The sequence below is a fragment of the Coenobita brevimanus genome, chromosome 71 (genome assembly GCF_032717465.1).
Source record: "Coenobita brevimanus isolate Jiangsu-jjx chromosome 71, ASM3271746v2, whole genome shotgun sequence".
In the NCBI taxonomy this organism is placed as follows: domain Eukaryota; kingdom Metazoa; phylum Arthropoda; class Malacostraca; order Decapoda; family Coenobitidae; genus Coenobita; species Coenobita brevimanus.
The window spans coordinates 23603542-23616793 of record NC_137024.1 but is presented as its reverse complement, the minus strand read 5'-3'; the positions used below and the strand labels follow the sequence as shown (position 1 = coordinate 23616793).

The 13252-nt window shown below is 43.1% G+C and overlaps 1 protein-coding gene across 2 annotated transcripts in view; it reads right to left on the bottom strand.

Annotated features, from left to right (window-relative positions):
- Coq3 (ubiquinone biosynthesis protein COQ3, mitochondrial) overlaps positions 1-13252 on the bottom strand; it is a 423669-nt gene that overhangs the window by 221185 nt on the left and 189232 nt on the right. The gene's annotated exons all lie outside the window — the stretch shown is intronic.

The following is a 13252-nucleotide window of genomic DNA, read 5'->3' as shown; positions in this document are numbered from 1 at the left end:
ACTATTCCACACCACTCATAAACGGTATTTATTTATTTATTTGGTACGAATTTATATGTAGTACGAAAGTATATTGGTTTTCACACAGTAATATAGGCAATACGAGCATTGTTTCACTCCCTAACACATCAACATACCTGACCTTTTTTTAGTGACATTACTTGATCATCATTTCTGACTGTTTCTTCCTCTTATGCTACGTAAACTTTGTCCTCAACATTGTCATCAATTGGGGAATCACTCTGACCCTGAATGTCTTTATTGGCCAGGTCACTGATAACAGGTGAAATACAAGACAATGGCGTGCGGGGGGAGGGGGGAGGTCACGCGGGGTAAGGCACTGTCCCTGCCTGGCATTTTGTAGAGGAAGGTGTCCCGTGTATATGTACCAAAAATCACGCGCAAAAATTGAAAATTGTGCAAATTAAGAATCTTGCAATTACGCGACGTACTGGTACATCAATGGGACTAGCTGTGACAAAATGTTGCGACGTACCCATACATCGACGGGATGCCTTGTGTTAAACTGTTCCCTGTCCAAGTGGGGATTTGAACCTGGGTCTGGTAGGACTGCAGGCCACCTCTCTACCGATTGAGCCACCGCCCCCCTGCACTGCTGTTTCCTCCAGCTCTCTCGGGCTTAGGCATGACTTTCTTCAAACCTCTATATTGCATATTAACAGCATAAATGTCACTAGCTATTATGTAGTGTGTTATGATATTTTAGTATAGTGGGCTTGCACAGTACACGAGTGGATGGGCGGTCCACGACTTTGTGCACTGTGACTTTGCGTACTGTGAATACACAATCTTATAGGAAAAATAACATATGGGCGGGACCCCCTCAAACCTTGGTATTTTTTTAACCTTTGAGATATAATAAAGGGAAAATTTTTAAGGCATATACTACAGATATGGCTAAAATAACAAAAATATGGTCAGCCACCTAAAAACAGTAGACAACAGGCCTGATGGACTTAAAATGCAGGGGTTCCAAGGTGTGGCAACACACTTAGGGTGTCCCCACTGCACCACCCACTGCACCAACACTTCCTCCTCATAACTAGACTTCCCCTGAGCACCTTCCCCACGAGCCTCTAACTCAATCACTTCAGCCAAAAACCCCTCAAAGTCCAATGATGACACAACTGACATTGCATCCTCTTCTTCCTCTACAGGAACTGGATCAGATGATGTACAGTACCTGGTTCCTCACTTTCATTTTCTTGAGGTTGCCGTGTTTATCTTGTTATGAGCATCTGCTTCCTCCTGTTAATTTCTTGCCTGTGCCTGTCTGTGTGAGAGCAGAAGGCTTTTTCAATATTAATGAGAACCTCCTCCTTTCTTTGTTGGCAGACTTCCTGTTCCTTCAGTTCTTCTTTGGGCATATTCAATGCTGCAAGGATCTTGCTTATCCTTGACATAGACAGTTCTATGCCACCCTCCATCACACAAGGCTCCTCTACTTGACTCTGCCTGGCCTTGGAATCAGCATCAGCCTCGTCTATCTGATGCAACACTTCCTGGGGAGGCAGTTCCTCGGCAGCAATGTGCACCTCTCGTATATCCACCAACGTTATGTCCTCTAAACCTGGCACAGCTTATGCTGCTGTCAGTGTGGCTGCCTCAGCCTCCACCAGCGGTAGAATGGCCATTCCGTGGTTCATGCATAAGTGAGGCATGAGTAGTTGCCATGCATGGTTCACCGTTGCAGGGGTTATCTTGTCCCAGGCTTGTAGGATGAAGTTAACTGCGTCCTTTACTGAAAAACAACACCAAAATGCCACAACAGACTTGACTGAGGCAGGTGGGTGTTCAGCTACCGGCAGAGATGGTGCAGGTTAGCTGTGTCGTCCATATTTAAGTCTATGTCTTTCTTCTAGGGCATGAAGTTCCACTTGGGTGTCGGTCTTCCTACGTACGTAGTCGTACACCTGTTAGTGGTAAAACTGTTCCACAGTGGTGATCAGTTCTTGATCCAGTGGCTGCATGAGCAACATCATCCTAGGTAGCAGAAACACAACATGACAATCCTTGTGCAGATCTTCGAGGTTGGGCAGGCAGCTTGGTGCACTGTCAGGCAACAATAGCATCTTGAAAGGGATGCCAAGTTCCCGACACTTGGCCATGGCGTCCAGGATGCAGTGCAGTAGAATGCCCAAGATCTGCGCATTTACGTCACAACTAAACTCACGATGGGCGCGTCGTGTGGGGGGGGGGGGTCGCATAGTCTGGGAAAATAGCAGTTTTGGACCACTCCTTGTCTCTGCCTCACATATTGTGGGCTAAACTCATGCATTCAAAGTTTTAAGGTTATGATTTTGGTCACTTGTGCAATATGCGATTCGCACACTGTTATCACGCATACTGTGTGAGCCCACTGTATCCTGATTATAAGAATGAGGGACTTTCAGGTATCGTCTGCTACCTAGCTGGTGAGCCAAAACTAGGTCCTAGAATGGAAAAAGTAACATAACTATTGTCTATCTATCTATCTATTGCCAGACACCTCAATCCCATTCAGGGTGGTCACAAACAAATCGCCTCCACGTTGCCCTGTCCCCCTCTCTCATATACCTCTCCACCCCATCCCTCCATCTCATCCTCAGCCTCCTCCTCCCTCTTCCCCCTTCCACCTCACTCACATACACTCTCTTCATCAGTCTTTCACCCTCCATCCTCTCCACATGGCCAAAACACCTCAGTGTATTCCTCCTAACGCTTCCTATCACATCCACATCCACACCACAATGCTCCTTTATATCCTCATTTGTCAGCCTGTCTCTCCATGTGACTCCACAGGCTCCTCTTAAATAACTCATTTCCACTGCTCTCACTCTTGACGTCCAAGCTTCACTTCCATACGTTAGAGTTGGTATCACAATACTGTCATGTAGTAACTTTTTCACTTCCATGCTCACTTCCCTGCTTCTTATCACTGCTTTCAAAGAACCAGCAACCTTTCTTCCCTGTTGTACCCTTTCAAGCACTTCACCCTCCAAACCTCCATCCTTACTCATCACACTACCCAAGTACTTAAACGCTCTCACATTTTCCAATTCCTCACCATCCAACCTCGCTGTACATTCACTGACTTCACCTCTCTCAAAGACCATCACTTTACTCTTCCCTACATGCACCTTTAGATTCTGTTTCTTACACACTCTCCAAAACTCATCCACCAAGCCTTGCAGCTCACCTTCGTCTTGACTCAACAACACAGTATCATCTGCAAACTGTACAGGGAGTTTCCAAACACTGGTCTCTCTCATTAGGGCCACTCCAACATTCACTGTCCTACCTTGTACCTCCTTTATTACCCAATCCATATACAGATTAAACAACCATGGAGACATGACACATCCCTGTTTCAACCCAACCTTCAAAGAGAAAAATTCACTCAGTTCACCATCCACATGCACTGCAGCCTCAGCACCATCATACATACTCTTCACAGCATTCAACAACTTCCCATCTACTCCATATATTCTTAATACTTTCCACAATCCTTGTCTATCCACCCTGTCATATGCTTTCTCCAAATCCATGAAAGCCGCATAAAACTTCTTTCCCTTCTCTAGAAACTTTTCCACTAAAGATCTAAGAATGAATATCTGATCTACACAACCTCTTCCCTTCCTAAAGCCTCCCTGTTCTTCTCCAACTAATTCCTCTGTTCTTTCTCTAACTCTGTCAATAAGTATCCTACCATACACTTTTCCTATTATACTAAGAAGACAAATGCCCCTATGATTACCATATACTTCTTTTTCCCCTTTTCCTTTGTACAAGGGAATAATTATACATAACTTTCAATCCTCCGGGACTCTACCTTCCTCCCTGGCCAATCTGCACATTTTCCACATCCATTCTACTACTATTTTTTTTTTTTTTTTTTTTTTTTTTTTTTTAATGTGTCCAACTCTGGGCATAGGCTTCACAGCCTGCTATCAAGGCCCAGCAGTCCTCCTACATACCATACACATCTACATGTCACCACTTCGGCGCTAACACCCACCGTCCATATTGAATACATGCTAGGGCTGTCTCATACAGGACTGGTGTATTGGTATTAGCCGGGGTATTTTTTCGACATGTCGGCGGGTCACCTGGTAGATCAGTAAAGCCTGATTTAATGAACTTCAAATCCTTAAACTGTTCCCTGCCCCAGCCGGGATACCCCCATACTTCAGCATTTCACCACACACTCCAATTCCTGGGGCTTTCCCCAATTTAACTTTCTTCATTGCTTCCAAAACTTCTATCCTATTGATTTCTTCCTGTCTTCTCACCTCCCTCCTTCTCCCAGCCATTCCCCAGCCACTTATACCTGCATTACTTGCATCCTCTATGTTCAACAATTCCTTAAAGAGTTCTCTCCATCTGCTCACTTTTTCTCTCTTCTCCACTAGTAATCTACCATTTTTATCTTTCACTCCCCTGCTAACTTCACTTCCATCCTGTCTTACTCTTTTCACCTCTTTCCAGAACATTTTCTTACAGTCCCTCCGCTTTACACTCAAGTTCCTTCCAAATTCCTCATCCGCTCTCTTCTTACCCTATCTTACTAATCTTTTCACCTCTCTCTTTCTTTCTACATATAACTCTCTCTTCCGCCTCTCAACTTCTTCCACGGCCCTATTTCTCATCCATTTATTGTATGCTTTCTTCTTTTATGCCACAGCCAGTCTCACCTCTTCATTCCACCACGCTGTTCCTTGCATACCCCTCCGTCTTCTCTTCATCCCACACACCACATCACATGCTGCACATATTACTTCTGTAAATATCCTGCACACACCTTCCACGTCCCCCATCTGCTCCAATTCATATTTGCCCAATCGTTCCTCCACTTCTCTCTTGTACTCTGCCTTTTTCTCATCCTCTTGTAACCTTTTCACTCTCCTTACAAATACTCCTTCTTCCCGTCCTTCCCTTCTTCTGTTTCTCCATTCTAATTGGATCTTGATTCTGGCCACCACCAAGTAGTGGTCTGAAAAGTCCACTCCCCCAACCTCTATAAGCTCTTGCATCCATTACACATTTTTGCATCCTTTCATCCACACATACATAATCAATCATTGCCTTCCTTTCATTCAGTTCACCACCCACCCTTCTCATCACTTGCCATGTATACCTGTGGATCATTTTGTGCCTGAAGAGGGTATTGGCTATCATCAACCTATTGTGACTACTCTATATGTCTGGATAAACTTACAAGAGTTAGCAACACTATAGGCCATTAAAGTCACTAAAATATTCGTTGATAAAAAATATCGCATCCATGAATGAATACTTTTGACTGGCCATTTTGCATATGCGTACACTTGGCTTCCATCTGGCAATCACTTAGACACAGTCATTTCGATGTGTTACTGATGAATTCAGTCCAATTGACTTTCATATCTACATTCGTATCGCCTTTTTGAGTAGGAATAGTGCTTTCTTGAAGCTTGTCATAGCTCTAGTTTTCTGAAATTTAACATTTACCAAATACCACCACTTGACATCCTTTTCCGTAAGTCATAGGTGACCGTCCCCATGCTGGGATAAAACATAGCTCACTTTTCACTCGCTGTCAGTGAAGGCGGTTGTGCATACGCTTCATTTACTAGACCACTGTGGTGATTAATCAAGGTCTTGAAGTCCAATATTTGCGTGATTCGTACGATGTACCTTGATTTATACAACGAGGAAAAAAACAAGAAGACAATTACAAGTTAGCCTACAGCGTGTGCTGCTACATGAGGGTGATTAAACTACTTCCTTCACTCTGATGACGTAAATCATTTTATTCTTTATTCCAACGACTTTGTTCAGCTCAGGGTAGACTGAACTGCATGATGATACAGCTTCATTAACCCTTCAGTATGAGTATTCTAAATGGTAAAATCGTTTGGCAGCAAGAATAAAATTATGTATATCATCGGACTGAAAAAGTTAGGGTTCTGACATCACTTTCTCGTTCAGAGGCTCAGAGGCTTACCTGATCATCATTCTGGTACATGTTTTATGATTTATTTTACCATCCCTTCCAAAAACTGAAGGAACATACATGATTCTAAATGGCACTGGAGACTTGGTACGACTTTATCTATACAGTATTACACATTAATATCTTCTTGTACGTTAAATGATGGAGACTTCAGTTGTCATATTTTAAATAAACATTAAGGTGGTAACTTTCTGCTGAGATGTCTATTAAATGCAAGGTAATATACAATTACAACTTGGCCATGTAACGAAATTTCGTCATAAATACAAATCAAAGGGTAGACTAGCGGCAAAGTAATAACATTAGTAACAAAACTATGCCTTTTTTTTTTTTTTTTTCTGGCACACCAGTGCAAGCCATTAATTCCTTTGTACATCAACTGATAGAAAAAGGATAAATCTCTCTCTCTCTCTCCATTGAGCGAGTTTTGAATCTTGACGTTACTAGGATAGGATACTGATAATAATGAAGGCTGATAAGTAGTCCCTGATTTGATTCGGCAGCCTATGAATTTGAGTTATCGCACTTAATCCCTTTAATTCAATATAGTTCATTCTCAAACATTAACACTGGACAGACGAAAAAAAGCACTGCTCTTTGGTAAACACTGAGCATGGGCTGTTCTCCTATTCAGGACTGTCCCTTTAATGCGCATGCGCGAGTCTCTTGGAGATATGTTAAATGCTTAAATTTACAAAATATTAAATTTCAGATAATACAAGGACTGTCAGTATGAAAGATGATGTTAACAATGTATAACAGCCAGGCCTTAATACAGTATATAGATGAGAGGTTGGCTACAATGTCCAGCAAATCAAATATAATTTATGCAAGGAGTAGTTGTGACAGCCTGACACTTCGGTATGAAGTCTATGATCATAGATTATAAAATTATGAAAATAAAGGAGATCATTCTTATCAGTTATGATTTTTCTGAGTAATATTTATTAATTTCAATGGCATATGCCATTACTACATCTCACAGTTAGACACTGAAGTACAAATAATCCATGGCTATTACAAGCATGGCAACCAGCAAAAGACTAGTGTAGGACCGAGTTTGGAATGACTCAGCACTCTGAAAGTCCATTACAAGTGCACAACCTCCTTTCATGGCACATGTCCTTCAGTTGCTTCCCAATATCATTCTCTCCTGGCACTCCATTATTACCCATTATATCATACAGAAAACTGAGCCCACTGTATCCTGACAATACGAATTACAAATGCAAAACCTCCTTTCCTTCCACATGTCCTTCAGTTGCTTCCCATTATCATTCTCTCCTGGCACTCCATTATTACCCATTATCCACTCACTTGATGTAGTGCTGCCTACTTCTCCCTTAGCCTTTATCATTCTTTTTCTGTTCCTGCCCTCCTCTCTTGCTATTTCTCCCATCTTTCCCGTCACTTCTTATTGCTTTTCTTTCCTTTACTGGTGGGTTGACATTAAGTGACAAGCCAAATGGTTTCCTGTAAGTCAAGAAACCATTTACAACGCTGGGTGGTAACCATATAACCAAACCATACGTGCTCCCTACGTGTCAACAAGTGGGTTGGTGGAGGGTTAGTGCCCCTCCCTGTAAAACAAATAACTCAAGGTCAAATGGCCACCCCTTGCGGGACTATGGTGTCTGGCAGTAGATAGATATCATACACAAGATCAGTGTCTACTTTCCCATTCATGTCACCCATTACAAACATCTTGTAACTCTGGGCATTTATCCAACTACTTCATCCAGCTCATCCCAAAACCTGTCTTTCTCTGCCTCACTCCCGTATCATGTGGCGCACACGCTACAATCACTGCCACTTTCACTTCTCAAACTTGAGCTTGACATACATACATCTCAAGCTGACACATTTGTAGTCTTTCATTCCACTATGCCACACTTCATTCATCAACAAAGCAACTCCTCCCTTGCATCTTCCTCTACCATTCATGCCAGACCTTACATATTCTACACTCTCCCGCTCCTCCACTTCACACTCTTTCATCTTTGTTACACACAATGCCATCACGCACTCTTGAACACATTCACTACTTCCATCCTCTTGCTCTCCTCATTCACACCTCTCACATTCTACATGGCCATGCAAATCTGCCCATTTGGTTGGGACCCTGGGCAGGTATTGGGCCCTCCAAGGCTCTCCGAAACATCTGTCATTATTTTGCGATTTTAGATGGGGGAATCTGGAGGACTCTTAACCTAACCAAAAACCCCGACTATATGGTTACCACCCAGCGTAGAAAATGGTTTCCCCGGTACAAGAAACCATCTGGCTTGTCACTCAGTGCAGAGACCATAAGACAACGCTACATTGAATGAGTGGATGATGGGTGCCCCCACCTACCACCATCCCCACCTGCCACCTATGTACTGTATTACTGTACTATATGTACTGTATCAATACTGTATTGCATTTTATGCTTGATTTTAATCTTTTACTCATGGGTAATATTGTTGGAAAGTTTTTAGGATAGAGGGCCAAGACGGATAGCTTAGGGCAGAGACACATTTTCCTGCTTGACGCCGCATGGATAGCCGACTGGAGGTACCTATGTAATATCCAACATTCTGCAATATCTGGAAAGGGGGTTGGCTCCAATAATTGAGAGATTACTACTCATATCCATCTATGCATCTCACTCTCACTTTTAATAAATGCCAGAATATTCTTCATGCCTGTAGCTCCTTCTGCAGGAAATACTAAAATGTATACTAAAATATGTGTGCATGTAGTGCCAGTGTCTTTTTATAAGATACATAACTATAGCCCTGACTCTGAGGCTGTCATTATCATACCCTGGAAACCTACCATTAAAAAGTGTGTCCAATTTCGTATCATATTATACACGAATCATATTACTATGCACAAATATACACAAATATTATTATACACGAACATATAAATGAATCACGTGTCTCATATTATACATGAAATCAGACGCACTTTTGCGTGGTGCGTTGCCAGGGCACAATAATAACAACCTCCAAGTCGCATGCCGCAACTATAGTCATATGCTTTCAGCTCTGTTCATTTCCATCTATGCATCTCACTCCTACTTTTAATAAATAACAATATTCTTAGTGCCTGTACCTGAATAAGCATTCAGTGCAGATAAGACTGGCCTATGGTGGAATATGTATAAACACATTTTTAACCATTAAAATCAGGTTAATATAAAATGACTGGCTTCGTTTCACTTCATTTTGTTTTTGATGGCTCCAACATGCTTGTATGTGTCAGTTTTGGTCCCACTGTGGCAGCTCTCCATGCTGCTTGATCTCTGGCAGCTTCCCTATTTAGTCCCCTATCCCTGAGGTCACTTAATGACCTTGTCCCTGGCCTTTATCGGTCTACCGCTTCCTACCCTACCCCTAACATTAACACTTCTCACTTTCTGCACCCAATTACCGTCCCCCATCTTCTTCACATGTCCAAACCATCTCAATCTACCTCTTTTCATCACAACACCAATACACTCCAGTTTCATCCTACCTCTCAACTCTTCCATCATAAACCTAGCCGTCCCAGGCCTCACACACAAGGATGAACTGAACATCCACCTAATCATTGTCATTTCTGTAAGTCTGAGCCTGTGAATATCCACTTCCTTTACTGCCAAGGTCTCACTACCATACAGCATTACACTCCTAACACATGTCACATACAAAGATCCCTTAGCACAGAGAGAGAGAGCCCTCTCAATGTCAGGTGAGGCAAAAGCTCCCTGAACTTCTTCCAATCACTCCTCACTCTAGTCACAGAGCTAGCTCCAGCCCCACCTCTAGCACATAACATGTCTCCCAAATAACAAAACTCTTCCACATACTCAAGAGACTCACTAGCAAATTCAATCTTTTCACTCCTGACAATCTCCACATGCTCTCCCTGAAACACTGCAGACATGAACTCACCATATCTCGCAATCTACCTCTAATAACACTAGCTACATCTCTTATGCATCCACTTATCACAAACACTGCACAAGATGGAATTACTTCCCAAGTCCTTGTGGCAAATCGCACATGGCAACTCTCCCTCTTCTTTAATGGTACTGCCACCAGCCTAGATACCATCATTTTTGTTTTATCTGCATTTACTCTTAAGCCCTTGTGCTCCATACCATCTTTCCACCTCCTAAATCTTTCCTCAGCCTCCATATCATTCTCTGCAATCAACACCAAATCATCAGCATACAATATATCCCATGGGAGTCCATTTCTGAAGTCACGTGAGAGGCCTTTACTACCATAATAAACAAGAGGCTCAAACCTGATCCCTGATGCACACCAACATTCATGGGAAACTCATCAGTCAAAGCTCCATTCAGTCTAATCTGGATGTAAGCATCCACATACATGGCCAAAACCACCCTAAACAGCCACTCCTTGATCTCAAGCTTTCTCATTGCCCACTTCACCACCCCTCTAGGGACTCTGTCAAAGGCCTTCCTCAAATCAAGAAAAACAAATTACAGTTCCCTTTTCTTTCTTGCATATTATTCCTGAAGCTGTTGAATAATGAGTATGGCATCAGTGGTCCTTTGCATGGCATAAACCCAAACTGAATCTCACCAATATTCACTGTTACTCTAAGCATACCTTCTAGAACGCTCTCCATTACCTTCATCATCTTGTCCAAAAGCTGTATGCCTCTATAATTTCCTCTTTCCAGGGCATTACCCTTCCCCTTGTACAAAATTACAATTACACTCTTCAGCCAATTATCTGAGACACCACACTCATATAAAATCATATTTTTCAAGTCAGTAACTAACCCCACTCCTATATCTCCTGAGGCTTTCAACATCTGGGCAGTCAACTCAGACACATCTGCTGCCTGCTCCATCTGCATCCTGCCTATTGTCCTGCTCACAGTAGCAGTCTCAATCAAAGGCCAAGGGCCAGACACTGGATCTGTTGGCTCCAAACCTTCCTTTTCCAAGTCAAACTCCTCATTCAACAACCAGCTGTAATGCTCTCTCCAGGCATCTTCTATATCCCCACTGTTCACCACTACCTTTCCTTCATCATTCTTCACACACTGCACATCTATGATATCCCTATTCTCCCTCTTCATCTAATTTGCCACCTTATACGAGGTGCTACCCAAAAGTTCCAGTAATTTGAATATAGTAGGAAAATAAGTTACCTTACCTCCTAGTTCTCACTGTTGCCTACGAAGTAGTCCCCTTGGGCATGTACGAGGTGCTACCCAAAAGTTCCAGTAATTTGAATGTTGCAGGAAAATAAGTTACCTCACCTCCCAGTTCTCACTGTCACCTTCAAAGCAATCCTCTTGGGCATGTATACAGTGGTCTCACCTTTTTTTCAAGAGTCTATGCATCTCTGGAAGGCTTCCGACGCGATGGTCTTGAGCACCTCCTGCGATTCTGTCTAGATCTCCTCAATCAAGTCAAATTGGCGCACTTTCAGTTGTAACTTCAGCTTGAGAAACTGGAAAAAGTCGCAGGGGGCAAGGTCAGGCGAACAGGGTGGGTGCAGAATGACTACCGTGTTAGTGGAAGCCAGGAATAGCCGGACAACAACTGATGTGTGGGCAGAGGCATTGTCATGATGCAGGACCCAGTCCTTGTTCTTCCACTGTTCTGGACGTTTGCGGCAGATGTTCTCCCGCAGATGCTGCAAAACTTCACAGTAAAACTTTCCGCTGACAAAATGACTGGGTGGGACGAATTCCTTGTGACCAATCCCTTGGATATCAAAGAAAACGATCAACATCAACTTGACATTGCTGCGAACCTGACAAGCTTTTTTTGGCCTCGGTGAATTGGGGGACTTCCATTGCGATGATTGCTGCTTTGTCTCCAGGTCATAACTATAAACCCATGATTTATCACTAGTTATGACCTTGGAGATGAAGGTGGCGTCATCTCTGACCTGATTTTTGAGCTCCTTGCAAACTGCAACGCGATGTGCCTTCTGCTTGTCACTCAGCAGTCTTGGCACAAATATTGCAGCGATGCATCTCATGCCCAACACGTCTGACAAAATGCGTTGCATGCTCCCGTATGACAGTCTAAAGATATCAAGAACATCATGGATAGTTCATCTACGATCTGCAAGGATAGCCTGGCGAACATTTCCGACGTTTTCTGGTGTTGTTGCTGTTGACAGTCATCCAGAAAGGTCATCGTCTTCAATGGACGTTCATCCTTCCTTGAACCACTTGTACCAGAAAAATGTTCTGCTTTGGGACATGGCATTGTCACCAAAGGCTTGCTGAAGCAACCGGTGAGTTTCTGCAGCTGTCTTGTTGATCTTGAAGCAGAACTTGATGCAGGTTCTTTGTTCCGTGAGGTCTACCACTGCAAAACCGCCAAACCACCTACACACCACGTTACAATAGTAGGCACAGCTCAACAATACATCCGCTCACAGACACGGCCGGGGCCTCACTGACACACAAGGGGTGCTGCTGACTCCTCCTAGCAGCAAATGGCAAAACTGCAAATGGTTGGCTCCCTCGGTTCAAATTACTGGAACTTTTGGGTAGCACCTCGTATATCATATTCTTTCTTTCCACGCTATTTAGGTTATCAAGTACAAGTCTCTGAGACTCAGACTTTGCTCTATCAATCTCTTTTCTAGTCCTATGCTTGGCAGCCAAGTATTCCTCTTTGTTGCCATCCTTTTACTATTTCTGGAAAATCCTTCTTTTCTCCTTAATTGTAGTTTCTACACCCTCACCCCACCACGAAGTAACTTGATGTCTTGAAGGACCCCTTGTCCATCCACACTCTGGATCAGTAACTCTCAAGATGTCGTTCTTGAGGGCTCTGTACTGTTCATTAACACTTCTGTCAACATTTCCCTGTTCAGCCACCACCCTACCCATCTTGCTAGGCATCCCTTACTGCTTGGTTTTTCAACTTCCATATTTCCTCCAAGGTGCACAGATCCTCTTCTTCAACACCTGCTCCTTAAGCATCATGTCACTTACCAATAACTTGTGTTGCTGCACACACTCCTTGCTCCCTATAACTTAACATACCTCACTAACCTCCTACCAGCACTCCTGATCAGGAAATGGTCTATCTGGCTGCTATTTCCCCCAGGCTCATATATAATCAACCTACTCTCTCTTTTCCTAAAATGTGTGTTGCACACCATCATGTTCATTGCCTCCCCAAACTTGAGTATTCTTTCCCCTTCTCATTTCTTGTACCATATGCACATCTCCTATGTACTCCTTCATATCCTTGAGTTGCTTCACCTATATGACCAT